The sequence below is a fragment of the Canis lupus genome, chromosome 10 (assembly GCF_011100685.1).
Source record: "Canis lupus familiaris isolate Mischka breed German Shepherd chromosome 10, alternate assembly UU_Cfam_GSD_1.0, whole genome shotgun sequence".
NCBI classification, from domain to species: Eukaryota; Metazoa; Chordata; class Mammalia; order Carnivora; family Canidae; genus Canis; species Canis lupus.
This window is the reverse complement of record NC_049231.1, coordinates 33,859,887-33,886,507: the sequence shown is the minus strand read 5'-3', so window position 1 is coordinate 33,886,507 and position 26,621 is coordinate 33,859,887. Positions and strand designations below refer to the sequence as shown.

General features: G+C 39.9%; 1 long non-coding RNA gene across 4 annotated transcripts; it reads right to left on the bottom strand.

The window, feature by feature from the left end:
- Nucleotides 1-347: 347 nt before the first annotated feature.
- Nucleotides 348-25,791, bottom strand: LOC119873766. Of its 4 annotated transcripts, none has more exons than XR_005365187.1 (7): nt 25,683-25,791; nt 24,818-24,996; nt 22,102-22,442; nt 9,906-10,021; nt 3,958-4,107; nt 1,571-1,663; nt 348-1,164 (listed from the first exon to the last, which is right to left on the bottom strand). It is a non-coding gene; the product is annotated as an uncharacterized LOC119873766 (long non-coding RNA). The 4 variants fall into 4 exon arrangements; XR_005365190.1 differs by having other exon boundaries at nt 22,102-22,133; XR_005365189.1 differs by lacking the exon at nt 9,906-10,021.
- Between the last annotated feature and the right edge of the window lie 830 nt (nt 25,792-26,621).

Genomic DNA, 26,621 nt, shown 5'->3' with positions numbered 1-26,621 from the left:
ATTGACAATCTACATAGGACAAAGATCTCTAGGCGAGATCTAACTTGGTTTTTCCTCATTCAAAATTTGAGTGAGAGAAAAAATAAATAAATAAAATAAAATTTGAGTGAGCTCTTCCTTACAAAATGGATTCTCCTTTTTTAAAAAAAAAATAGTGAGACTAAGATGAAAAGCAGTAGGGACATAATCTGAAAGCACAATTTCATTGATATCTCCTCTTAACCAAAAGTGACAGGTGTCTTTACAAATTATACATGTACAGACGCCATATGGAAGCAAACTCCATGTGATTTCACACTGAGGTTGAAATGTACATACTCCAAGCTAGTAAGAAGCCACACATAAGAGTAATTTATACCTTATATTTTATGATAGATTTGGCAGCATAAATAATCACATCTGAAGGCTTGCGATTAGCATTGGCAAATAAGAGCCCAGACTATTTATGTGTAGGCAAGAGACGATGGAAATAATTTTCACCTTGGAATTCCCATTATTGACTATTTAAGGATTTTACCTTGAAGCTGGATTAACAAGGGGTTTTTTTTGGGGGGGGGGGAATGGTGGTGACATTTAATATTTACGCATTTTTCCAAGAAAGGTACAAAAAGTAGAAGACAAGTCTTAATTTTCTAATATTCAGATTCACTCTTGATTTAATTCAATGGTACTTTCAATGGGCATTAGAATCACTGGAGAACTTGTTTACAATGTTGATTCTCAGACCACACTCCTCAGGGTGTTTGATTCTATAGGTTGAGTTGGATGCAAAAAATATGTATTTTAGCAAGATTCCTCAGTGATTTATACGCTTCTAATCCAAGGAGATTGTGCTTTCAGACACACTGGTCTTGTATATATTGAATTTTGTCCAGTTAGAATTTTTCATTTTTATTTTAAGTACATACTCAAAGGCTTAACAGTATCATTAATATTGTATTTGAACTTATTTGGTAACATTTTACTTATTTGGTAACATTTTATAGATCACAAGAAATGCTAGGTAGATGCCATATCTTATCCATCTTTCTTGTTCCAGAACTTAGTACATGGCCTGTAAGACAGGAGACTCTCAAAATGTGTGGAGCATTTCACTCAACCAAAGGTTCCGCTGCTTTAACATAGCTGCTGCCTTCTCAGACCTTCAGCACATAGCCTCAAGCTCTGGAAGGCAAGATGGAAACATTATCTGACCTCCAAGAGGCCAGATCTTTGTATCTTTGTACTAACACACACCCTCCCTTAGATGTTTTATTATCATTTAAGCAGGATCAGTAACAAGCTTGCTTATCTTGTTTCCTAGCCTACAGGAAATAAATGGGAATTAGGAGAGGCACCTCAACAGCCAGTTCCTTCACTTGGTGTCACCCAGTCCCATGTTCTCCTGTCAGGGATGCTTTCTCTGACTCTGTTACTGTCGGAGATCTGCTGGTCCCACAAGACTTAGCTCAAGCCTCATTGGATGCCCACTCTAATTATTCTCACTTTCCCATCAGCTCTTCCGTGGCCTTTTGGGGTCCAGCTGCCCCTCTGAACGAGTCGTGACATTGGCCAAGCAAATCTTTATTACCTTGGTTGGCTGCTCTGCTCAGCTCTTGCAGATGCTGAGGGAGCTGAAATCCTAATTTCTGCTCCTCATCTTTTCTTCCCACAGTCTTGAGATCTGCAGTGGAAAAGATAAATGGTTTCTAATCCCACAGTGCAGGTGTTGAAAATCTTTACTTTGTATTGCTGAATACAACTCGAACATTTCCTGCCTAGAGTCTTGTCTGTCTTTTCATATAGATTGGATGTACTGCAAATCCTGTCACTTTCAACTCCTAAAAAGTCTCACAAATCTACGACCTTCTCCATCTCCACCACTGCTTCTCTAGCTAGTGCAAGTTAACATCTTCTTTCACTTTGGCTTTTGTCCTCATTTTCTGCTCAGTGTTCCCACAGCCCATGTGTCCTCCTCACTGATCTCAGAATGTAAAATAATCTTATCTCTCTCTGGCTTAAATGCCACAGTTTCCCATTGCTTTTAAGAGAGATAAAACTTTTTAATGGGAATTACAAAGCCCTGCTTGGTGTGGACCCTGACCACATCTCTAGCCTCATCTTCCAACAAGCTCACCTTGTTTTTGCTGCTCCAGCCACTGTAGCCTCCTTTCAGTTTTCTGTATTTTCTAGACTGCTTTCTGCCACAGGGCCTTTGCACACACTATTCCCCCTGCTTGATCTTCTCTCACCTCTTCATCTAAGTAACTGCATAACTCAGCTCAGATTTTTCCCTGATTTCCTTGACTAGGTCAAACCTCATCCTCATAATACCATAGATCTTGCTTCAGAATGGTTAGTGCAGCTTTAACTTTATAGATATTATGTTTGTTTGATATCTGTTTCTGCCATTGACTGCAATCTTCATGAGGACGGGGGTCATATATGGTTCTGTTCAATGTTGTGTAACAAATATTTAGTCCAATGCTTATCAAATGGCAGGTACTTTATAACTATTTGTTGGGTGATGAATGTTTGATATGTTTATTCAATAATGCTAAATGTGTTGTTCACTGTGGAGTGATATACATTAGATATTATCCTTTATATTCATAATCTCATCCTCTATTGAAGAAAACAGACTTGAAAGCTTTTAATTTCAAGAGAATAATAGAGGAATGACCACAGAGCTTGGGATCTAAAAGAGAGAGTATATTAATCTACCCAAAGGAATCTATAGAGACTTCACAGAGAATGAAAATTGGTCTGTGTCTTGAAAGATAAATATGAGTTAACCAAATAGAGAAACATCCCAAACAGAAGGAAACCATGTGCAAGTGCCTAGAGGTACACAATGGCTGGGTGGCAGGTATATAGAGTTCTGGAGTGGTGTTGGGTTGGGGTGATGGGCTTGGATGAGGAGTGGGTGTAGGTGGAGGTAAAAGGTCTTGCTGAGGACACTGAACTATAAGAGACAGAGTAAATGGGAGTATAGATAAAATAAACTTAAGGATGCTTGCATGTTGGGAAGGTCACTCAGACTGGAGTTTGGGATCCTGGAAGGGAAAGACAGAAAAGTTAGGGAGAATACAGAAGGAGCAACTTCAGTAGCTCATATGGGAAAAAAAAAAACTAGGCCAACGCAAGACAGTGATAGAAGAGAAGGTGAGAGGTAACTCTGAGAGCTGTTTCAGAAGAAAAATCAATGACCAACTAGATGTGGGGTTTGAGGGAGAGGGGAAAGCATAAGGTAGTTCAATTAGGTAGACTAGCAAGATGGTGGAATTGTTAGTTTGCATGAATAATGCTCCAGGAGGAATGGGTTTGGAAATGAGGGAGGAGATAAATTGCTCATTTTGAACCAGGCTGGGTTTTTAGGTGCCTGTGGAGTATCTGGGTGGAGATGTTCCGGAGAGGGTTGGACAATCCCAGTGGGGTTCCTATGACCACCTGTTACTTAGTTTTGTTTCTCACATTGGTGATGACCTATAAAAATACATCAGTACTGTGTGCCTTTAAAAAGACAATAGGCAGGATCTGTTGGGTGCCTGGAGCCAGGTACATCATCACCAGGGCAATGTATCACTTAAACAATAGCGTAATTGAGGATGGTCATCATATGCTGTCTGAATAATTGAAGAGGCACCTGTAGTATCCAAATGGAGCTTTGGTTTGGAATTAGCCATCAACAGATGGATGCCAGCTAAGCTGAGTGTATGGCTTGGAACTCTTTTAAGATTTAATATCTCCATGGTAGGGCACAAAACATACCAACAAAGGAGCACTATTTTCAGTTGTATCATCTTCATCTACAGAAGCCACATTGTGCCCTTTGGTTTGGCTTGGGGGAGGGTAGCCATCTCTCTTGGGCTCCCTTTTACTCTAAATCCTCATTTACTTCTTCATCCATGTCATGGTTTAGGTATCTGGGTTCAAAATAGTTTGGCAAAAGTTGAAGATATCAATTTTGATACTTACTCTTGAGCTAAATGTGTGGGATCCAGAAATGGAGAGCTTTGAACTCAAATTTTATCCCTTCACTTATTGACTGCATGATTATTTTTGTTTTCTGCCATGGGGCCTTTGCACACAAGGTGTGCAATATTTTCTGTGCCTCGGTTTTACTTTCTGTGAAAGAAAAATATTAGCAGTGGTTATTTTAGGAATGTTGTGATGATTAAGTGACTCAGTATAGGTGAACTTCTCAAAGGAGTGCCTGGCATGTAGGAAGTGCCCAATAAATGTTAGTCTTATTATTGGAGCTGAAAGTTCCAGGACTACAATGTGGGGTATTTTGTTTGATAATCAGTAGCTTAAAAAATAAATGCAAATTCATTTAAAGGAGCAGTTACTATCCAGTTCTTTGGACTCCACTAATCCCCATAGCTGTTCATCCCATTCACACGTTTTTGTTCACCTCCTGACCCCTGTATGTTTTGAATCTAGACACTCCAACATAGCCCAAAGTAAAAAAGCACTTTGAATTATGGTCTAATGATGGGAAAGAGGACAATTTTGCCTACTCTTACAAATAAGAACAGTTTGTCTTGTATGAGAGCAGAATAAGCATTTGTTACCTGGTGTGATTACAAAAGGCTAAGAAAATCTCATTGATTCTGAAATCCCAAAAATATTTCCTGTGGAGGAAATAGCATAGGGTTGGGGATACCCCTGAGAAACAGGAGCTGGTAAGGTCAGTTTCAGGTATGAGTGACACTTTGAAGCCTAGAGATAAAGTCCATGTGATTTTTTCCCCCAGATTAAAAAATTGCATTGATATTTGAGCCTGGTGGGAAATGAATCTTGATTATAATTAAGTGTGGTCCCCCAGTGGGCTCTTGGTTGGCTGGAGCTCTTTACTGGGAATCAGGCAGGGTACGTGGTGCTGTATCATAAGGACCTTTCTCTTTTTAAGCTATCTTGTGTTTGTCATGGTTGGTTTTGGAAAGCATCAGACTTGAGGGTAGACAGAAGTGACAAGGAAGGTGCTTATTCCTGCCTTTTCCCTTCTCCCCCATCATTTGCACATAGCTGAAGCTGGTTAATTTCCAGAAAGCAAGAAACAGAAAAAAATAAATTCATAAAAAAGGCTAATTACATTCAATGGCAAAGCTAACACCAAGCTGCTTTTAAGTCACTTAGGTCACACTACTGATTTCAGCAGCAAGAGCACAGGGAGTTCTCTGAAAGCCACTCACAGCTGTTACAGTTCATTCCAACCCCTCCCAGAAAATTCCAAACAGAGGACATATTCCCTGGATACTGCTGGACTCATATGGCCCTCATGTTCATCTCTGGAGAAAAAAACTTGATTGCATTCAATGACGAAACTGTCAACAAACTGCTTTAAATGGAACTTTCCTTGTTAAGAAACAGAGAATATCTGTTGTCCATGGCTTTTGAACTTGGACAAATTTATGTGGCCCATTAAAGATCAACCTCGTTCATCTTTTGTTTATTTGTTGCTTTGCCTTGTTTTGCTTTTGTTTCCTTAGATAGAGAGATAACCTGGAGCAAAATTGGGAGGAAGAGGAAGTGTACCTTTACCGTCCTTTTCTTTTTTCCTCCTCTTTTAATGGATCAACATCTAACAGACCAGATTCTTGATTAGTAATGGTTGAGCCACTAACTGACTGAGCTGGAGAATTCTAGAAAGTTACTTGTCCTCATGGGCCCATAGTTGTGTCATTGATAAAAAGGAGAGTTCTACTGTTGATCTAGCACCAATTTATATGCCATTAATCTCTCTGCTGAAGCCCTTGCCCTAGAACAGGGTATGCTAATGCATGGACCTTATTTATGTCCCCTTTCCTTATCTATGCCCAAGGCAGACATCACTAATCAATCACAATCCTCCTTCTCACTGAGCCCAGATTCAGCCACCTGGCTCCTTTACAAACATCACCTAAGCAGAAGGGCAGTGGGAGATACAGGCTTCCAAGTTATGGAAAGAATAAGTCACAGGGATGAAAGATACAGCATAAGGAATATAGTCAATAGTATTGCAAAGCATTATATGGTGACAGATGATAGCTACACTTGTGGTGAGCTTCTCAGAACATATAGAGATGTTGAATCACTATGTAATACACCTGAAACCAATGTAGCATTGTGTGTCAACTACATTTCAATAAAAACATTTTTTAAAATTAAAAAAAAATTTCCAAGAGTTAAGAATTCTAATCAATTTAATTAAGACTGCCGGAAGTAATAAGGGAAATGACTCCATGCAAGGAAAGTAAGATGTGTTTATGGTAAGAAAAAGCATAAGGAAAGCATTTTTGTTGTGGGGGGAGAATAAATTTGTCCTAAAGCGAGGCTGGTTATTTACAGAGGAAAAACTTAGGACAAAATCTGGACATAAAGAAAAAAAGCTGTGGAAGGCTTATGGAAAAGACAACTCTGGAAAGGAATTTCATATGTGGTCAGTACTGGCTAAGATTAGGATAAATGTAAGAAAATGAGTTTTAATGTCAAAAGTACACTGGTGCAAAATTAAAGTTTTGTTTTCTCCTTGTTAAACTAAAAAAATTTTTGAGCCATTTATTTGCTTGTAATAAGGCATTATAAACAAAAGCTTTCTTTTAAAGTTATCTGTCTAGGAAATGAAGACTCTGTGTTACCAAATCACTTCCTATGTTTAATCAGATATTTGATTACTTATGAAAATGGAGTCTTACTATTCAGAGAACTAAATTTTGCTCACTCACACACAAAAATCACCTAAGCAGCCAGTGTATTGGAATTGTACTCAAATAGAACACCATCCCTACTTTGTAACTGTTCTACTCCTCTTTCCCATGAAAGCATAATTGTTTGTGTTAAAGTGGCCATTTTTCCCCCTTATCTTTAAGATAGTGAGTGGGGAGCACTAATGTGCAATGCTTGTTTGAGCTTAGGCAGTCTGTGTACCTATCATTCTAAAGCTGACTTAAGGTAGTCTTATTGGAATAAGAATATTAATACTAAAGTTGACACACAATGTGATGCCTCCTACATATGTCATCCTCTTTGTCAGTTCTTCAATGTCTCAGAACATCTCTGTGCGCTGTCACTTCTTGGGCTAGGTGGGCCATACTGAACTAGCAGAGTCAAGATTTGGTTACTCAGAGTGGGAAAAATCAGGTAAGTTAACATATATTTGTCTGAATGAAACTTATTTCCATTTGTTGCTATAGGTACATAATGAGCTAATCAGAAAAATTATATTGGGAAAAGGATTTGGAGGAAAGCAGGAGGGAGGCATTGCATAGCATAAGAATTAAACAACCCTTAAGTTCAGTTTGTGATGTAAGCAAAGTAGTAATTATAAAGAGTGTTTTGAGACTATTGTCTGAGTAAGATAGTAAGACAGCAAGAGAAAAAAAAAAAAGAAATGTAATGAGTCTCCAAAGTCATTCATGTCAAAATGTGCTTTTAAATATAGACAGTAAGTAGGGTGACAACATAATTCATTGTCTAAACCGGAACATGTTTGAGAGTGAGAGGGGCTCTATTAATAATTACAGTGGGACAAAAGGTGAAAGCTAGCACATAAGATCACTGCAGCCACCATCCTATCCACTGCACAAACTTCTGAATGTGTGTCAATCAGAAGAGAGTAAATGAGCAAAATATATTTGACAGAGGAACAAAGTCTATGAGCACCGTTTTCCTTCCCACTGAAGGACATAAGGCATGATAAAGACAAAGTTCTGATAGAGACACAGGGAAGAATATTAAAAACATGTGGTTTTCCTATCAATATGTTGCTCATAATGTATTTTTATTTCAAAGTAAGGGTATATTAGAAGATTCCTTCCTAGGAAAACACATTCCTAGAAGAGAATGCCATTCTTAGAGAATAAGAAACCTCAATTGTATAGTCTTGGAGCCAGCCATGTAGCTTTAACAACCAGAAGATTCCATGCAGCCCACAGAGAAATCACATTTCTGTGACACATTTCAGACACTGCCAGGTCCTTGTCACAAGGATCACTTGACTGCATCAACTCAAATTTCCTAGCTGAAAAGACTAACATTTACCATATTATTTAGTCTCACAAAAATTCAGAGTATTTTACATATTTTCTATTTCTTTAAAAAGGGTTTTATTAGAGAGAGAGAGAGAGAAAGCACAAATAGGGGACGGGGCAGAGGGAGAGGGAGAAGCAGATTCCCTACTGATCAGGGAGCCTGACTTGGGGCTCCATCCCAGGGCCCTGGGATCATGACCTGAGCCAAAGGCAGCTGCTTCACTGACTGAGCCACCCAGACATCCCCAGATTTTCTATTTTATAAATGTAGAAACTGCCCTCAGAGGTGACTTGACCAAGGTTATCACTAAAGACAGATTGAGATTCAAATTCAACCAGGTCTAATTTTTCCCACATTCTTAAGGTAAGAGCATCAAACAGAAATAGCAGGGCATACAACTCATTCATTAGTTCGTCAAATATTTATTGAGTGCCTTCTTCCTGCTAGACAGTGTTCTGTGTGCTAGGAGCATAGAGATGAACGCAGGGCAGTGCCCTTATGATGCTTATGCTCTCGCAGAGAAGGCAGGTAGAGAATTCATGGCAGGGAGAACAGCACATGTAAATGTACTGAAAAGAAGCTTTCTGGACCTTGTTAAAGGTACGTCAAAGACAACAATCTGGCTGTAAAAGATTGAGTTAGAGGAGATTGGAGAGGGAAGCAGGGGACAATGTGTGTGGGGTCCTGTAGCCCTCATGTGAGCACTTCGGATTCCACAGAAGATGGGCATTCAGAGAAATAACATGATCTTCTTTACAGCTGGGTGAAAGGGTAAAAGAGGGAGCAGCAAGACAAGAGGAGGAACTATGGTGGTCTTCCAGGCTGGAGGTGAGGGTAGGTTAGACAGGGCAGCAGCAGCTGAAGAGATGAAAAGTAGAGTGAGGGTATGCTCTGAAGGCCATGTGGCAGACTTTGCTGATGGATTAGGAGCTGATCTTGGGAGCAAAAGAAGCAACTGTTAATGGAACTAGAAATATAAGGTTGGAAGCAAATATAGATTAGGCTGGGAAAGTGAGCAGGACTTCATTTCTTTTCAAATGGAAGAATTTGTGATGTTTACTGGAGCTTTAGGTCACAAAGGATCTCCTAGGGGATCCCTTAAGGATTTTTAAGCAAAGGAGAGAAATTATTCCACTTTCCTTTTGGAAAGATGCTCTGATAGCAGTGTTTGGAGTGGATTAGGGACCATGGAGAGAAGGAACAGGGAACATAATTGGAAAGTTAATTGCTGAGTTAGGTTAGGGATTGTGAAGCCTTGGATCATAACAAAGACCTAGGGGATAAAGAGGGGAGGCTACATATGGGAAAAATTTAGGGGTAAGGGAGTTGATAAAAAATATAGTCACTTATTAGATGTAAAGGAGGAGCATATTAGAATAGTTCCTCTTTTCTAGGTATTCTGAAGTCTGGGAGAGACTACCAGTTGCCTACTCACACTCAAGCTCTTCCTTACTGATAGACCCTTACATTATTGAGATAATGATGTCTATAATTCCCAGTCTTCCTTGGCTTGGGTGTGACCACGTGACTCAGCCAATGATCCAAAATGAAAATGTTGGGAAAGACTTCCAGAGGGCTTAAAAAAAAAAAAAAAAAAAAAAAGACTTATTTTTTTTTGAGAGAGACAGAGAGAGACAGAGAGGAGAGAGAGAGAGAGAGAGAGAGAGAGAACAGGAGGGAGGAGCAGAAGGAGAGACAGAGAATCTCAAGCAGACTCATACTGAGCACTGAGCCCAGTCTCACAACCCCTGAGATCATGGCCTGAGCCAAAATCAAGAGTCTGATGCTTAGCCAACTGAGGCACCCAGAGCCCCCCACCCCCACCCCACCGCCTGAGGGCTTCTTAAAAGGTGAACAAACATTTGAGGAAAGTCTTTTACCCCATTCCTGGTGCTTGACATGGAGATTACCTTGAAGACATCATCTCTTTCTAAGATGACAGAGCTAAAGATAGGCTCCTCACTCCCTGTGATGACGTGGTACCTGAGTTATCAGCTATAGTCTGCTCTCTCCCAACATCTTGGACCTGTGAAAATGAATCCCTGGCAGTTAAGGTGTTCTTATTTTGGATTTTCTGCTACAGGCAGTTAAAACTGATGAGTGTAGATTTTTAACGGAGACTATTTTAATTAACCTTCATAATGTCCCCATGAGTTAGATATTAGAGACCCCACTTTACAGACGAGGAAATTGAGGTAGCAGAATTGGCTTTGAACCTGTGGACTGTCTGGCTCCAGATTCTGCTAAAATTACAAAGCTAATCCTCTGTTTCATGCTTTTCACCAACTTGGGAGTTAGTGGATTTTATACTTTTCTAGACACTTCTTTAGATAATTTTTTTCTTCTTTTACACATTTTTTTATGTGATCAAAATTTATAGTTGGACAAGAAACCAGTAAGACCTTGTCCCCAAAGATTTCAGACCAGAGAAAAAGCCCTAATGTTATTCCTCTCCTGTTATCTGTACAGCAGGAGTTTTGCTTCAGAGAAATGCCAACCCTTCCTTTGTCCCCTTTCATTCTCAGGATGCCTCTGAGAGGAGGCAGGAGTGCTGATGTTTCCATTAGTTAATGAATACTAAGACTGAGGCTCTCAAGATTAGCTCAGCATGGGGCCATTCGGAGGCTACTGACCCCTCTTCATTCTGTACTCAGAATTTGATATTCCTGGGTCACTCTTTTCTGCCTGGGAAGTTTGAGGGACCAGTGCAATAAATAATACACCCTGGGAGGATTTCAGAGTCCTTGAAGGGGGAACCTATAATAGCACTCAATATATTTCTTTTAATTCAATTCTAATTTTCAAATGTACCTAAGTTTTACACGAAGAATTCTAAACACTCTCAAAAACAAAACAAAACAAAACAAAACAAAACAAAACCCAAAAACAAACCAGAAAGAAAATCACAGGTATTTGTGCCTCTGCTTTCCTGAGATGTAAAAGAGTCATCATGCAAACATGCTTTATCTGCCACATGTTATGTATTCATAAAAAGATAATTCAATTTTAATAAATATCTCTTGGATTCCTCTATAAATATTAAGCTTCACCATGTCCTTGCCTTTCATCTTAATGAAACTCATTCTAACCCTTAAGAGGATCATGTCATTTTGCACATCAGTGAATAAGCCTCACGGCTCCCATTTCAACCCACAGCAAACGCCCTTGAGGTTAGAGCTTGATGGTTAAACACAAAAGGTCCCAATGCCCTAAAATTCCACAGATGCCTGTTGAATTACCAGGATGCCCACAGACTGCAAATACTTAACAAAAGAGGTTTCTCCTCCTGACATCCCCCACACTCCCACCCTCACCACAACTAAAAGAGAAAAAAAAAACCCCAAAACTTCAAACAGTGCACCTGGCTGTAATCTTTTCTACTTGAACTAATTGCTATTTGCAGTGGCATAAGGTTGGGGTCTGGAAGGGGGGAGGTGGAGACTCCTTTGGCTAATAATGAAGTATCAAACCACAAAATGATTTCATACGGTCGGTTGTTCCATTCCAGGGCAGCCAACATCTTACATTAATTTTCAGTTGCAGGAAATATAGTTCTCATACAAAGAAATACATTCCTAACAAGGTACAGGAATTAATTTTCAAAATGCCCTTAATGCAAATGCAGGCAAAGTTTCAAGTTGCTGCAGAGTTTCAGAGTAGTGACTTTTAGAATTGTCTGAAAATTATGCAACTTCTGGACTTTTTAAAAGCATTAATGTTCTTAAAAGAGGAAAACCCCAGTGTTTATAATTACCCACATTCTTAATTATCCATTCGTGTTTATGATGATTTATTTATCATGTTTCTCACCCATTAGATTGTAGATGTTATGTGGACAGGACAGGGACTCTGTCTATTTTTGGTCACCACTGTACCTTCAGTATTCAGAAGAGTGCCTGGCGCGTGGCAGGTGTTCAATAAATCATTGGTGATCAAGTGAATGAATGAAATCCCAAGGCTACAGACAATTCTTTACATGTTTGCAATAGTAGCCTGTCGCCAAATGGTTTAAAGGGTGGAGATAGAAGGAAGGGGATTTATAAAACTCTATACATTTTATTGTTTAGAGTGCCTTATCTTAGTGGGAATATTTTCACATATAGCAATATGATGACAACCAGTATTGTTAGTAGTAGGATGACTAGTGGTGAGGTGGTGGTAGTGGCCTTCAGTGGCTATGATGTGTCAGGTGTTTGGCTTAGCTCTTTGCATAAATCATCTTTTTTATTTTCACAGCTTCTCTAAGGGATAGCTATTATGATTCTCTCCACTTCACAGATGAGCAAACTGAGACATAAATACATTAAATAGCTTTTCCCAAAGTCCCAGTATTCCCAGAGCTGGAAGTGACTGAGCTGGGAATGAACTTCAGCCCATCTGTGCCATCCTCCTCTCCTCTCCTCTCCTCTCCTCTCCTCTCCTCTCCTCTCCTCTCCTCTCCTCTCCTCTCCTCTCCTCTCCTCTCCTCTCCTCTCCTCTTCTTAGAACAGCTGCTTTAGAGGCAAACTGGGGAAGCTGACTTTTGGTAATGAAACAAAACTAACCTCTTCACTTGTGTTGAGGTTGAACTTTGCAGGGTGAGGATATGGAAATCCCAAATCAAATGGAATGCACTAGATTGTGAAATTAGGTATAAATATTTATATATGCCATTGTCTCTCCAGATAATCATAGACCATGAGTGTTGCTAATAAAAAAGGGTAAATCAGTATTTTGCAAACTGTAATCAGATTAATAGAAGAAACTCAGAGACATGAAGGAAACCTGATATTCCCACAAATAGATGACATACATTTGAAAGGACTCAGCATCATTGTTCAAAACATCCAGTAGATTTTGTAATCGGACATCAAGAATCCACAGGGACCATCATCAGTCACTTAAGGTAAGAAGGATATATATGTTCCAGCCCAAGTACCATTCCTTTCACTGTTTTATTCTATCTTTAAGAACGATCTGGAGAGCTTCTTAACACCTGCCTAAATACAAAGCCGAGAATAAGGAGTTTCTCATTTCTCACATTTTTATCCTTGCTGGTAGCTCTCTACTGGTACGTGTTGGCCTTTGTCACTTTGAAGTAGTGTCCTCTATTTGGATAAGAAGTTCTTAGTCTTTGATAGAGAGAGATTAGGTGTATTCACTGGAACTATTGGGTGAGTTAACCTGGTGACTTATTTCCCCAAATCCTTCAGCTCAGTTTATTCATTTGTTAATTTGTTCTACATGATGGTAGACACTTCAAAGCTGTATTTCTTTAAGTGCTTTTTTGTTGGCAGTTAGAAATGACTTGCTGGTTACCAAGGAAAAGTCTGATCAAAATTTACTCATATTTTTTCAACAACTTGAACTGTAAAAATAATTGTGGTTTTCACAGAGATTCTATTATATTTTTTAAGGTTGTTTTGGCTACCGTTCACTTAACTTGACTAGTTTGTTTTCACTTCATTAGTGTTTACATTTGCTTAAATCTCATTTTCCATCATCACTATGTTGTTCAATATCTACAATTCTTATAAATAGATCAGTGGCTCAAAAGTGATTTGCTGAGTGCAAAATTAGTGATAAAAATAGGTGTACATGAATCACTGAATTCTACCCCTGAAACTAACAATAAAAAATAAAAATAAAATATAGAGAACAGAAAAAAATAGGTGTACAATTACTACAGCTCAAAATAATGTTATAAACAAGGAATAGGACTTGGGTGTAAATGTAAATATGTATATATTGAGACAAATGGCTATGTGTGCTAATGTGATATATTTCCTATCTCCCAAATGTGTGCACAGGAAGAATCAAAATAAATATCTGAGAGTATATCCTACTATAAGCAAATTATACCTAAAGAATCTTGACTTTCAAAATGAATGAATGAATGAGTACATATTTGAATGTTAGATTGCATTACTCTCTAACACCCAGGGTAGTATTTATTTTGAAAATTTGTACAGTAGGAACATAAAGTCAACAACATATTCACTTAATTTTCAATAGTGGTATCACTATTAAATACTTGAGTTTCTCCAGAATAAGGACAAAATAATGCTTTCCAATACAAAATTGGTGAATTAAGTTAAGACAGTGAAGAGACCAAAGATCTTGAAGTATCATCCAAATTCAAACTCCTCGAAGCAAAACAACTTAGTCATACTGTGGCCAAGACTGTTACAAATCTGGCCTCAAGTTAAATAAAAAATATTATGCCCTGGAAGAACTTGGGATGAGGCTTTGGCAAGATTCTCTCATCCAGTGACACTTTTGGACTTTTTATTTGTGGTAGTGCACAATGGAGAGAAGTTGCTATCACTTTATTATAGAATGAATTATTTAGATGCAGAATATGGATCAATTCTTAGCTTTTATGCAGGGTGTATATTAGGGTAAAGTTCAAGACAATGTCTTGTTCCATTTACTGGCTCTAAGCCCCTGCAACAGGAGAAGACATTTTTCATGCAGTTAGCTGTTATTTTGCGATTCCTGTGCAGGCTGCATAAGGTCACTAGAATCAGGGTAATGGCCTTTCCATGTAAATAAAAGGCCTTGCCCCCAATACCTGTTCACACACTGCTTGAGTCAAAGAGATTCGACAGAAACAACTCCAAGAAACGGTATGGACACTGCTTGAGGAAGACAATGGCAGTATTAACCCCCCAAATTATGCAACGAGGTGTCCCTGATGCTCTGCCCCTTACTCCTGAGTCAGAGTTGGAAGAAATGGGGAGCATTCCAAGTCCCAGCAAACCACTCTAATGAGCGAATGTCTTTTCTAGTCTTTGTTATTAACTGAGCAAGCAAGTAGAACATTTGCTTTTTGGCCCTGGAGTATGCTGGTTCTTGAGGGAGAATGTGCTCTTACGATTTTTTTTCCAGTGAAAGATGAGAAAAATTTTTTTCCATGACACTGAAATACTCTTTTTAAATATCATTTCAAGTGGCTTGCTCAAGTGGACCATCTCAACAGTATACAGTCTGTGTTGGTTCCAAAATGCCGTGACTTTCAATGTCAAGCACTAGATGATATATTAGGGGCTACTTAAGAAAGTCAAACTGGTACAAACCCTTTCATTGCTGGGAGTTTAACTCCTTTCCAGTGCTTAATGATTTTCTTTACTTGTTGAGGATAATTACTAATGATATGTTACCAGGCATATTTTAAAACCACATCCAAAGGCTCCAATTCACTAAGAAGAAATACTTTTGAGAGCAGAAGGCAACAAAATGGGTGCATTAGGAATTCACTGACCAATAAATATCCGCCAAGTTGAAAAAAGGTAATTTTCAGCATTAGATAAGATACCCTTACCTACTAGATATCCAAAACCATTAAACGCTTGCTGCCAGTTCCAGTCACTTTCCTCTATGCTAAACTAACGTGTAAACTGATATACGAATAAGCAAACATATGTTCTTTTCTTTTTCATTCTTTTTATTAACAAAAGGGCAATATTTTACTCTACGTGTTACTCTGCAACTTGCTTTTTATTACCAAAAAATATGTCATAGGTAACTCTCCAAGTCAGCAGGCACAAAAAATTTATTTAAAATATTCTAATTTTGTAAGTTAAGTAATAAAAAGAAATTAACTGAATGTGGAACTTAGATGAACAATTGCAAATGAATCCCGCATAAAGATGAGAAAACTCTATTATTAATTTTGAAATTTCATGTAACAGTTGACCATTAAAAAACACACTTTAATAGTTATTGACATGTAATTGACATACAATAATTCCCAAATATTTGAAGTGTAAAGCTTGATATTTGGACATATGAATATATCTGTGAAACCATCACCACAGTCAAAACAATATCTCTCACCCTCAAAAGTTTTCTCATGCACCTGTGTCATCTCTTCCTCTAGCCCCACCTGGCTCCAAGCTGCAGGAAAGTTTCAAGTCTGCTGCAGATGTCATATCTGGGACCAGCAGCCATATGAGTTATATTCCTATCCTGGTGATGGTAGAAGAACATATAAAACTTGTTTTATGGCCGCTAACATTCCCATGTCCAAAATGAGTCACATGGTAAAGCCTTACATCGAAGTGGTGAGAAAATGTACTCTACTCATTCTAGTGTGATATCCTGTATCATTACCTGGCAAAAATATCGATGGATTCATCTTTAACTGAGCGGAAGTAAAGGACTGAAAAGAATAAGAATAGCTCAGTTACAATAAATAAGCAGCTGAAAATACAGAATTAATATTGAAAGGCTGGGAATTGAGATTTGGTCATTGAAGCCATTGATGTGTTTGACAGCATACAGAAGGGAGGGTGTTGAACAATAAGGCTAATGCTGGAACTTCAGTCTATGCCACATTTAGAGAGTAAATACAGATAAAGAGAACCAGAAGAGCAATTGGGAGGTTGGAGGAGCCTCAGAAGTACAAAGGGAAATGTTGTTAGGAGTCATTTTTCAAGCATTCAAAGGTCCTACAAATGTTTTAATGGCTCTAACCATAGGCATTTTATGATTTATTCCCTCTGCTCTCGAACTTTTACTCTCCTTCTTAGCCAGATAAGGGAACTGAAAGATTTGTTGGAGTCTCTGATCCCGCTTTTTTTAATTGTTAGATTCCTATGATAACCAAAACAAGTATCATAAAGGGGTAGGGTAATTTCAACTTTCTTTTAAGCCTTTAGAACATAAACAAGGAGAGGTTATTCGCTATTCCACAAAACCTTCTATGTACAAATATATACATATATGTCTAAATTTAAAATGTGTTTACTATGAAGGGTCTTAAATATCACATATAAATATATTGTATGGTCAGTCTTCTGAAATGATGCACGCTAGCTCGTTTTCTGTGACTCATCATTTCATGAGCACTGGGAGGACACTGACCGCAGTGTACAGAAACTTCCATAATAAAACCATAATGGGCACTGCACAAATTGCCTTTTTTAGATTTGGGGTTTCAATGCAATTGAGAATGTTGGATGAATTTCCCTGAGGCTTGGCTTGAGGAACTTCCAATTGCTCTTTGCCCGGTCCTGAATCTGGAATATAGCTTTAGGTGGAAAATATGTCTTAAACCCAGTGCTAGGTGTGGTGGTGGTATTTTTGCTGTTGTGCATGTAGCAAACTAGAGAAAATTGAAATAAAAATGTAATTGTCCATGGAAAGAGCTACTTTTCCTTCTGGATTTCCTTCTGGGCATGGATTGAGAAGAGAAAGTGACAGTTCATTTAAAATTTCCTGACATGATATGTTAGTTATCAATTTATGGCCTCTAATTTCCCCTGTTTGATCTACCATGTGGTTTCCATCTCCTGATTGGATCGAAACTGCTTCCCATGGTACTTAGGAATCTTCATAGACTGACCGCAGCTTTTCCTCAGCTTCATCTCCTGTCCCTCCTTTCCCCATATTTGACTCTTGAGTCAAACCTCCTCTCTTGTCTCTGGCCTGGGTTACCATTCTCCTTTCCTTGCTTCTGTCTTCCTACACCTTTTGTCTTTAAATTTCACTCATCCTTCACATGTCAGAAAGGAATCTTTTCTTCTGGGAACTGTGTTATGAACCAGCCAATATTGTGTTGGTTATCTTTCCCAACTGGTCTTATAACTAGCCATTAGTACTGATCACTTTGTATTGTAGTTACCAGTTTGTCTTTCTCCCCCATGAAATTAGTTTCTGGAAAGTCTAGAGCTTCCATCTTTCCCCACTGCAACCATAGCTCCCAGCTAGGTCCAGGCACATGGACCCAGCTAGGATCTTAAATGTGTTTATGAAATAAACAAGATACCTGAAAGACAGATTATCTATCTATCTTCAGGGAGATCAGATTCTACCACAGAGATTAGTGCAAAGAACACTAGATGAACTTAAACAATTAATTCTCTAGAGATGCAAAAAAGCTTGATGGAGAAAGCAGTATTTAAGCCAGTCTTTGAAGGATTTCATGAGGCAGAGTTGAGGAGCTAAGAGTGAAGGGAACAGAGTAAACAAATACAGAGGAGAATCCATTTGTGTTCTAGGTATGTGAAAAATAACAAGTCAGCTTTCTAGAACAGTCAAGTGCATGATGGGAAACACAATATGGCAAGGAGGTGTGAACAAGAGACTTGGGGCCAGATCCTGAAAAGCCTCACAGTATATGGAGGAAGAGTGGTTATGAACACATGGTCTAGCAATATCAGCACCACCTGGGAACTTGTAATAAATGCAAATTCTTGGCCTTGACTCTAGATCGCTCCCTAACTCAGAGGCTCAGGAAGGGGGGGCTCAGAAACCTGTGTTTGTATAGGCTCTCCTGGTGATTCTGGTGTGTGCCAGGGTTTGAGAACAACTCTAAGATATTTGGCTTTTCCTGTGAATGCAAGTCACTGCTGCTGTGTTTGTGTTGACTGTAGCACATCTTCCCCAAACCTCTCAAGGGACACTGTACTTTGAGGTTAATTCACCCAGATAAATAAAGTGTGGTGGATTCTGCTGGCTTCTGGATCACATGTCAGACATTCTCTGAGAAGTCTGACCTCAAACATCAGCCCCAGTCCATAATTTCTGCATTAGTATATCACATCCTCTCTCCAGCTCCCAAATTTATCAATGGGTCACTCTTCCCCTCCCTACAGAGATTGTTTGTGGGATTCCTCTGCTTGGATTTCTCCAAGAGAAAAGACCAGACTCTCAGGAATGGTTTGTGTTTGTCTGTTTGAGGGGAGTCGTGGAAGAGAGGTCTTCATAAATCTGTTCTCTTACCATTCAGTAGTTCTCACACTGATGCTCACACTGTCATTTAGAGAAACAAGGTCATCTGTCCATAAATTACATACTGAGGCCAATTCTCTCCCTGCCCATTCCAGCGGAGACTTAATATCTGGGATTAGCAAGAAGATGGTGTATAAATCTCTCTCTTTTGAGCCACCATCTTCCTTTGAAGACTTCTGATTTGTTTTTGCTGTGGACATTTGGTTTCCTAACTAATTCAAACCTAGTTTCCTCTCTCACACTCCCCTTTCCTTCCTCCCTCTTCCATCACAAGAATCTCTTAACTGCTGAAACCAGGTATGTTCTCCCAGTTAGAAGCACTCCTGAGACTGGGCACTTAAATATTGATGTACTCATTATTCTTGTAATTATTCAATACGTTTTTGGATTGTAAATTCCATGAAGTTGGGCACCATTTCTGACTTGTTCTCCACTATATCCTCATGTCTTATAGTAGAGCCTGGATCATGGTTAAGTGCTCAATAACTATTTTTTAAATTCTATGACTAAAGGAATGATCCGGTTTTATAATTCAGGTCACAAGAATTTACCTCTTCCTAACACCAGGGCCTAGAGTCTTGTCAACAGTAGGCACTAACTAAATGATAGTTGATACTTTTACACATACTATTTTTCTCTACCTGGACTGCCTTCCTACTAGAATCTCAGTCCTTTAAGGCTCAAGTCATGGTTACCACGTAAGACTCCACGAGTTGTCTATTTGACCTATCCAGGGCTGCCACTGATACAGGAGGACGTGAATGGTGGCCCCTGGAGGTGTGCAATATAAAGGCCCCTCTCAGCTCAAATGTCTCATCTACGAGGAAGTTTTTCTCTGGTTATAGGCTGTGGTCTTCATGAGGGCAGTGGTTTTTGTCTCATCTAGCACCTGGCACAGTGCCTACCTAGCTCAGAGCAAGCAGTAAATAAATATTTGCTGAATACATGAATGACCTCCTCCATCCTAACGAGCTGTTTCTCTTCTAAGTCTTACACCTTGTCCTTGCTTTCAGATTGGGAATTCTTTCTGTGTGGGGTTGATGTTCGTAAGTTCCTTACAATTATGACCAAGTCCATAGTGATTCTGAACCTTGTTCTTTTTTATATTGAGTGTGAGTGTTTCAGAGAGTCTGTAATTATAAGATTGAAGGACTTACACCACATCCATATACAGGTGGATCAACTCTCCATAGAAATTTCTGGAAACTGTGCACACCCATGTTTTAATGTGGTCTGGAAGTTTTACCTCAGGGTGTGGTTATATGCCCTTTAGGCCACAAACCATGGTTTCTGAGAAGTACTGTTTTGAGAGTGAAGCCTCTGGAAACTTGGATAAGAAGCATGAATAAGCCTTAATGGAGGACAGTTATCCTCAGAGGCTGCCAGTCCAGCCCCAAACATTAGGTACAACCACCAGGCACTGCTGGCTTGGATTGTATGAAAGGGTGGTGTCCCATGTTCTGAAGAGCTGAGGGAAGGGAGGGACTATCATAAGCTCCGGTGACCAGACATCACGTTTTTGGCAGAGCCATCTGGGATATGTTCTTTCATATACTGTGTTTTTCAGGATCTTAGATCATATAGGACCATTCGTTCTCTTGCATACACTGCAAAGCCCAAGGATCTATCTGTGCTTTACTAGACACACCTAGTGAGGTGCAGGACACATACCAAAGCTGTCCTGTGTTGAGCTGAAAAACATGGTCAAGCTGGTGTCAGACTCAGAATTGGTGCCAGCAAACAGTGGTGCTGTGTCAAATCTGGTCTGCACCCTGTTTTTATAAATAAAGTTGTATTGGAACGCAGCTGGGCTTCTGTTTACATGTTGTCTACTGCTGCTTTCACTCTACAAGTTGAGTAGTTGAGAGAGATGCACACAAAGCTGTAACAATGTACTCTCTGGCCCTTTATAGCTTGCTCACCTCTGACTTAGGAGATGAAGCTTCCCTGTGCCACTAGGAGACTGTAATTACCTGTTATTTTAACTCTTTCCCTCAATAGATTTAAATTCCATGATAGCAGAGAGGCATCCGTCTCACTCACTGTCACATCTCTAGGAAACAGACTAAGTGCTTTTTAAATATTAGATTAATAATTAAGGACTAAATAGGTGAATACTGAACAAGGGAAATGAAACAGACCCTTGAGTAGCACAGACATTTTTAGTTCTTTGATATTCTCATTGATTTCTTTAAGATCTATACATTAATTTTTGTTGCTTAATTTTTAAGATGAAGCATTCAAGAAACAGTTGCATGTAAAGCAAATGTTTGACCCTTGGTTCATATGTACCTAATGACTTCTGTTTTCACTTCAGAAGTGTTTGCACAGAAAATTTTGACCTTTGATATGCAATAAAAATTATAATTAGGAAGCCCCAATATCTTTTTAGGGACATTTTAAGATCACTGCCTTTGTCTAGTATATTAATTATCTAGGGCTGTCATTTCTAGCAAAATGCCACGACTGGGTGGCTCAACCAGTGGAAATTTATTTTCCCACAGTTCTAGAGACTGGAAGTCCAAGACTAAGGCATCAGCAGGTTTGGTTCCTTTTGAGGGCTTTCTCCTTGGTTTGCGTCCCCATGTGATCTTCCTTTTTTGTGTGTTTCTTTTTGTGTGTGAATTTCCTCTTGTTATAAGGACACCAGTCAGATTGGATTAGAGCCCATCCTAATGACCTCATGACCTCATTTTACCTTAATTGCTTCTCTAAAGACCCTATCTTCAACCACAGTCACATTCCGAGGTACTTTGGGTAAGGGCTTCACCAGGTGAGTTTTGAAGGGACACGATTCAGCCCATCGCACCCACATATTTCTATGTACTTTCTTCTTTTCCTACAATCTGTAAGTATTCATGTAAAACCACATGTGAGGAAACCAGGTCACATCGGCCTCGGTACTCAGAGTACCAAGGCCGATGTGACCCATCCTGCTGGTTAGGCATGTGTCCTCCTCTTCCTCAACTTTTCTATTAGAGAAATTTAAGCTCCTTCTTTGATCAAAGGCTTACTAACCTGCAACTAAATTTCAAGTTTTTACCAGTGTAGAGAAATCATTTAAAAGCTTTCAATTCCCTACATATATTTAAACATTGGGGGAGGAGTAGCCCAGAGTGGGGAACCACTTAACCTAAATGTTCACCCACGGGACTGATTAACTAGGTTACAATGGAGCCATAATGTGGAATGTGATGTAGTCTTAAAAAATGGGTTGCTGAGGAATGCTTAGTGACCTAAAAGGTCTGTACCATATTATTACAGAAAAAGAAAGCAAGTTACAAAACAAAACTTATTCACTCATTTAATGCTATTTTTTGAGCACTTACTATGAACTAGTCACTGCTTTAGATTATGGACATTCAGTGATGAACTAAACAAAACACTTACCTTCTTGGTGCTTGAATTTCAGTAGAGAACACCTGCAAGAAACAGACAACTCTGTGATACAGCGGGTGGTGTTGTGCACTGAAAGAAAATATAACAGCAAGGGAATAAAAAAATGAAAAATGAAGCAATTATTTCAGCTTGTTGGGTCAGGAAGTCTTCTTGGAGGAGGTGACATCTGAGCTGTGAGTTGGAGAAGATGAGGGAGCAAGTCACTGGTGTATCCAAGGGAAGAACATTCTATGAAGAGGGAACAGCTGGTGCAAAGGGCTAGGAGAATCTCCAGAGGGCCGGCCATGGAACAAAACAAAGGCTTTTATACCAGGAGTGGCATAATGTCAACTCTGTGGAAATAAAAAGCAAATGTCAAGAAAAAAGCTTGGAAAGACATATATTAGGATTGTGACATTCTGGGTAAACTTTATTACCTTCCCTTTGATTATTATAGTATTTTAGATCTCTTACATACATGTGTTACGTCAAAAAGAAAAACACAAATGTTTCTGGTATGAAGTTTGCCATGAGGCTCCTTTTGCCTGGAAGCTCTCACTGAGTTCTCAGAGCCTGGGTCTCCAGACAACCACTCAGGCTGTGCATCATTCCAGAATCAGAGAAGAACTCCTAGCTGGAAAAGCCAGGAGGAGGTGTTTTGCAGATACTCGCAGACAACCAGAGCAGCCCTGATTTACAGTTAGTGGTAAAGGTGTTAATGTCTCTTCTCAATGGCATCTCTGCTATCGATAAGTGTTGGCTGAGTCTAATGACAACCTAATTGGCAACAGAGATTGGAACAGATGTCTCACCTAATAAAAAGCCCTGGTGTCCACAGGCTGACCCCTTTTGGTCTTAGCTGAGCCTTGGTTCTGTGCGTGATCCTTTCTGGCAATTGTCGTTAATCACACATGCTCACTGATTGTGGCTTGCTATGTACCAAGTGTCCTGTAGACCTAGGCCAGCTGAGCATGTGCACTCTGGCTTTTCCTGAACGCTGACCTAGGCCATGTCTTCTGTCACCTCATTTAATACACACACAAGTTAGACTCTTTGCCCATCCATTTGCCCTGTGAGTCCTTGGTGGTTTTACAAAGGAGTTTCCATTCTCCAGATGTAGGTAAGTGAAGAGATAGTTACTGCTTCTTAGTGCCCCTCTTTAAGGAAGAGGGGTTGTGTGTGGTATGAGGTGAATTGGCCAGAGGTCCCATCCTGTGGTAGAAAAGGGACCGAGGACTTCCTGCGTATGAAGGGAAGAAAAGGAAGTACTTTGGAGCACAGATATCTCCTTTCCCTCCTTCTGAATGTATACCAGATGGGTTAGGTCAAGACAATGGTCACCAGCTTGCAAAGGCAAAGGCATTTTACCTTCTAAATTCCTGGTTGAATTAGTATATTGTTGAACAAAGTATACTATTGGTAAGAGAATAACCTCTTTGCTTATGGAGGCCTAAACACCCAGCTAGCACAATTAAGGAATCTTATATTAAGACCAAATGCCCAGGAAGCAGCTTTCAGAACGTAAGCAGAACATTCCCTTTAGAACTAAAACCTTGAAAGGTGTATATCCTGTAATCCTAATTCCAAAGTTCTTAAATCATCAATGAAAAAGGAAAAAAAAGTTCCATGGTCAAATAGATTTGAACCTTGTTAAGTTAGATAAATTTAGCCAGGTTGCTTTTCTATAGGACTGATCAGAGCCTTCAATGTAGAACATAATTAATGGAAATATATTACTTTGACTCAACCTATTTTTTTTATTGAGAGACAGAGAGAGAGAGAGAGAGAGAGAGCAGGAGAGAGGCAGAGGCAGAAGGAAAGAGAGAGAATCTCAAACAGACTCCAGGCTGAGCACAGAGCCCAACACGGGGCTCGATCTCATGACTGAGTTGAAATCAAGATTTGGATGCTTAACTGACTGAGCCACCAGGTGCCCCTTGATTCAACCTTTTTTAATAAAAGAGTTGTATTAGGCACAATACAGGTCAATCTTCATACAGAATTTGACAGCATATTCTTTTTCTAATTTCTGGTATTTGATGTTTCACGAATTGCTGCTATAAGAAGAAAGACTGGTTTGTTCATCCTCCCTATTAGGTTCACCAGTTATAAGCATACTTTTCTGAATCAATTCATAGTTTTCTGAATCAGTAAATGGACAGATAGATGGATGAAATAGGGTGGGAAGGGATGGAATAGAATGGAAAAATATGGCAGCAAAATGTTCTCAAGAGTCCTGTTGCTTCCCCTCCAGCTCTATTTTTATTGTTGTGTGATTCTGGGCCATTTCCTGTTATTATTACACTTATTGTTGTCAGAGGAAGCCAATTCATTTTAATATTAGCCTGAGCAAAACATAATGAGGAAGAGAATCTGCTACCAAAAAGGAAACATGTATGTGCTGCTTTGCATTCCAAAGCCTAGTACTCAGATAAAGAAAACATCCAGAGTGCTCTCCACACAGTCTCAAAACATCCTGCCAGGCCAATGAAAAATTCAGTCACATCAAGGAAAAGCCGCCTGAGAACCAGATGATTTACCAGGCTCTTCACTACTCCTATTTTTATTCTGGAAGGGGAAAGAGGTGACGATGGAGAAGGGGAGAGTTAAGAAGGGGGCCGGAGCAGGAAGAGCATGGAGCACCGACGTCGCCAGACCCCCAAGCTGTAGGGTGAACTGCTGGCCTTCTTCCCTTAGATCTTACAGCACATCCAGAGCCGCTACTGACCTTTATCTCCTGTGAATGGAGAGCCTCTGAGAACTTGAAAGTCTGCCCTATCCATGAGCCAAGGCTTCTTTTTCTCGTCTTTCTCCTTTCCTTCCCAAATATATCCTCCGAATTGTGTGTGATGTCCTCTCTTCTTGGAAGGGTCACTATTTTCTGGGCATGCGCAGGAGATGTGAAAGCTGGAGAGAAGAGGAGGGACAGGGACCCAGCAGGTGAGGAGCCCAACCCTGGGCCAGGCTGGGTTAGATCTCATCATATACTGTATTCAGTGCTCACAGTAATAGTCTGGTAGGTATTGTTTTATCCCCATGCTACCATTGAGGAAATCAAGGCTTAGTGAGGCTAGGGAGCTGGCCTGCCCAAGGGTCCCAGACTACAAGGTGCTGGAGCCCTGGTTTAAACAGGAGCAGGTTTGCTGGCTTTACAAACCAGTGCCTTTAACCACAGCTTTTTCACTTAATTTTGCCAAGCCTCAACATTCTTATTCATGAAATAAACATTATTCTTATTTTTGCCCTTGTCTTCCTTCTTGTTTATTCTCTACACAGTGACCAGAAAGATGGTACCGGGTAGGACTAGGCTTGGCGGCCAGGAACAGGAACACCAAATAAATGGAGGTGACGTGTCTGTGCAGGTATGGACCTGCTCCATAAAGCCCTTGGGGACTTCGGATCCTTCCAAGTCACCACTATCCCATCCAGTGGGGTGGCCCCTCATGGTCCAATGTAGCATGTGGCTCTAACCATCACACCTGCATTCCAGGCAGAGAATAAAGGACAGAGTGAAGAAGAAAAGGGTAAACCCATACAAATTGCCTATTTTTTAGGCATGATTTTCTGAAGCACCACACCACACTTCCACTTACCGCTCCTTGGCCAGACTTGAGTCCTCTGCCTCTAACTATCTGCAAAAGATACTGGAAAATATGGTCTTTATTTTTATTCTGGGATGCCACGTGTCCAGTGAAAAACTTGGGTTTTCCATTATTATGCAAGAAAGAGGAAATGGGTACGGGGGACAGTACAGTCTCTGCCAGAGTAACCCTTCTGAGATGTAAGTTGGGTCACATTGCTCCCTCTGCTTAACGCGTTGTGGAGAGATGGCCCACTCACTGGGCTAGAAGTGGAAGCCTTTGCAGCCCACGACAGGGCCTTACATGTCTTGTCTCCCTTATCTCTGACCTCATTCCTACCACTCTCTGCCTTGCTTACTCTGCTTCAGCCACGCTGGCCTCCTCTCTGGTTTTCTAACAAGCTAAACACATTCCAGCCTAAATGTTCCCTCTGAGCCTCTGAAAACCTCTTCCCTGAGGGAGTCTGCTCATCTCAGTTCCTTAAGTTTCTGCTCAGATATCACCTCATCAGAGACTACCCTATAGAAAAGCACATCCCCCATGACCCTCTAGCCCCCTTATCTTGCTTTATTTATGTTTTCTGCTTTTATCCCCATCTTACCCCATCTGACATACTCTATATTTGCTCACATTTGCTCATTGTCTTTTTCTTCTATTACAACAGAAGCACAAGGATTTCGGGGGCTTTGTCTGTTGTATTCTACACCTTATACATCCTGCGCCTAGAATAGTGCCTGGTGTCTACTGTGGCATCTAATAAACATGAGTAGAATAGATGAATGCTTGACTGAATAAATCCCATTTTATCTATCTACCACAATGTAGGAAAGGATGATTTGTGATAGCCAATCTAAAAGGGTGTGGAAAATAGAAAGTCAAATATAAACTTTGCTTTTCTTTGATGTCTTCCCATTTGAAAAAGCCCTCTGTTGCCTGTGAAGGATAATGCAG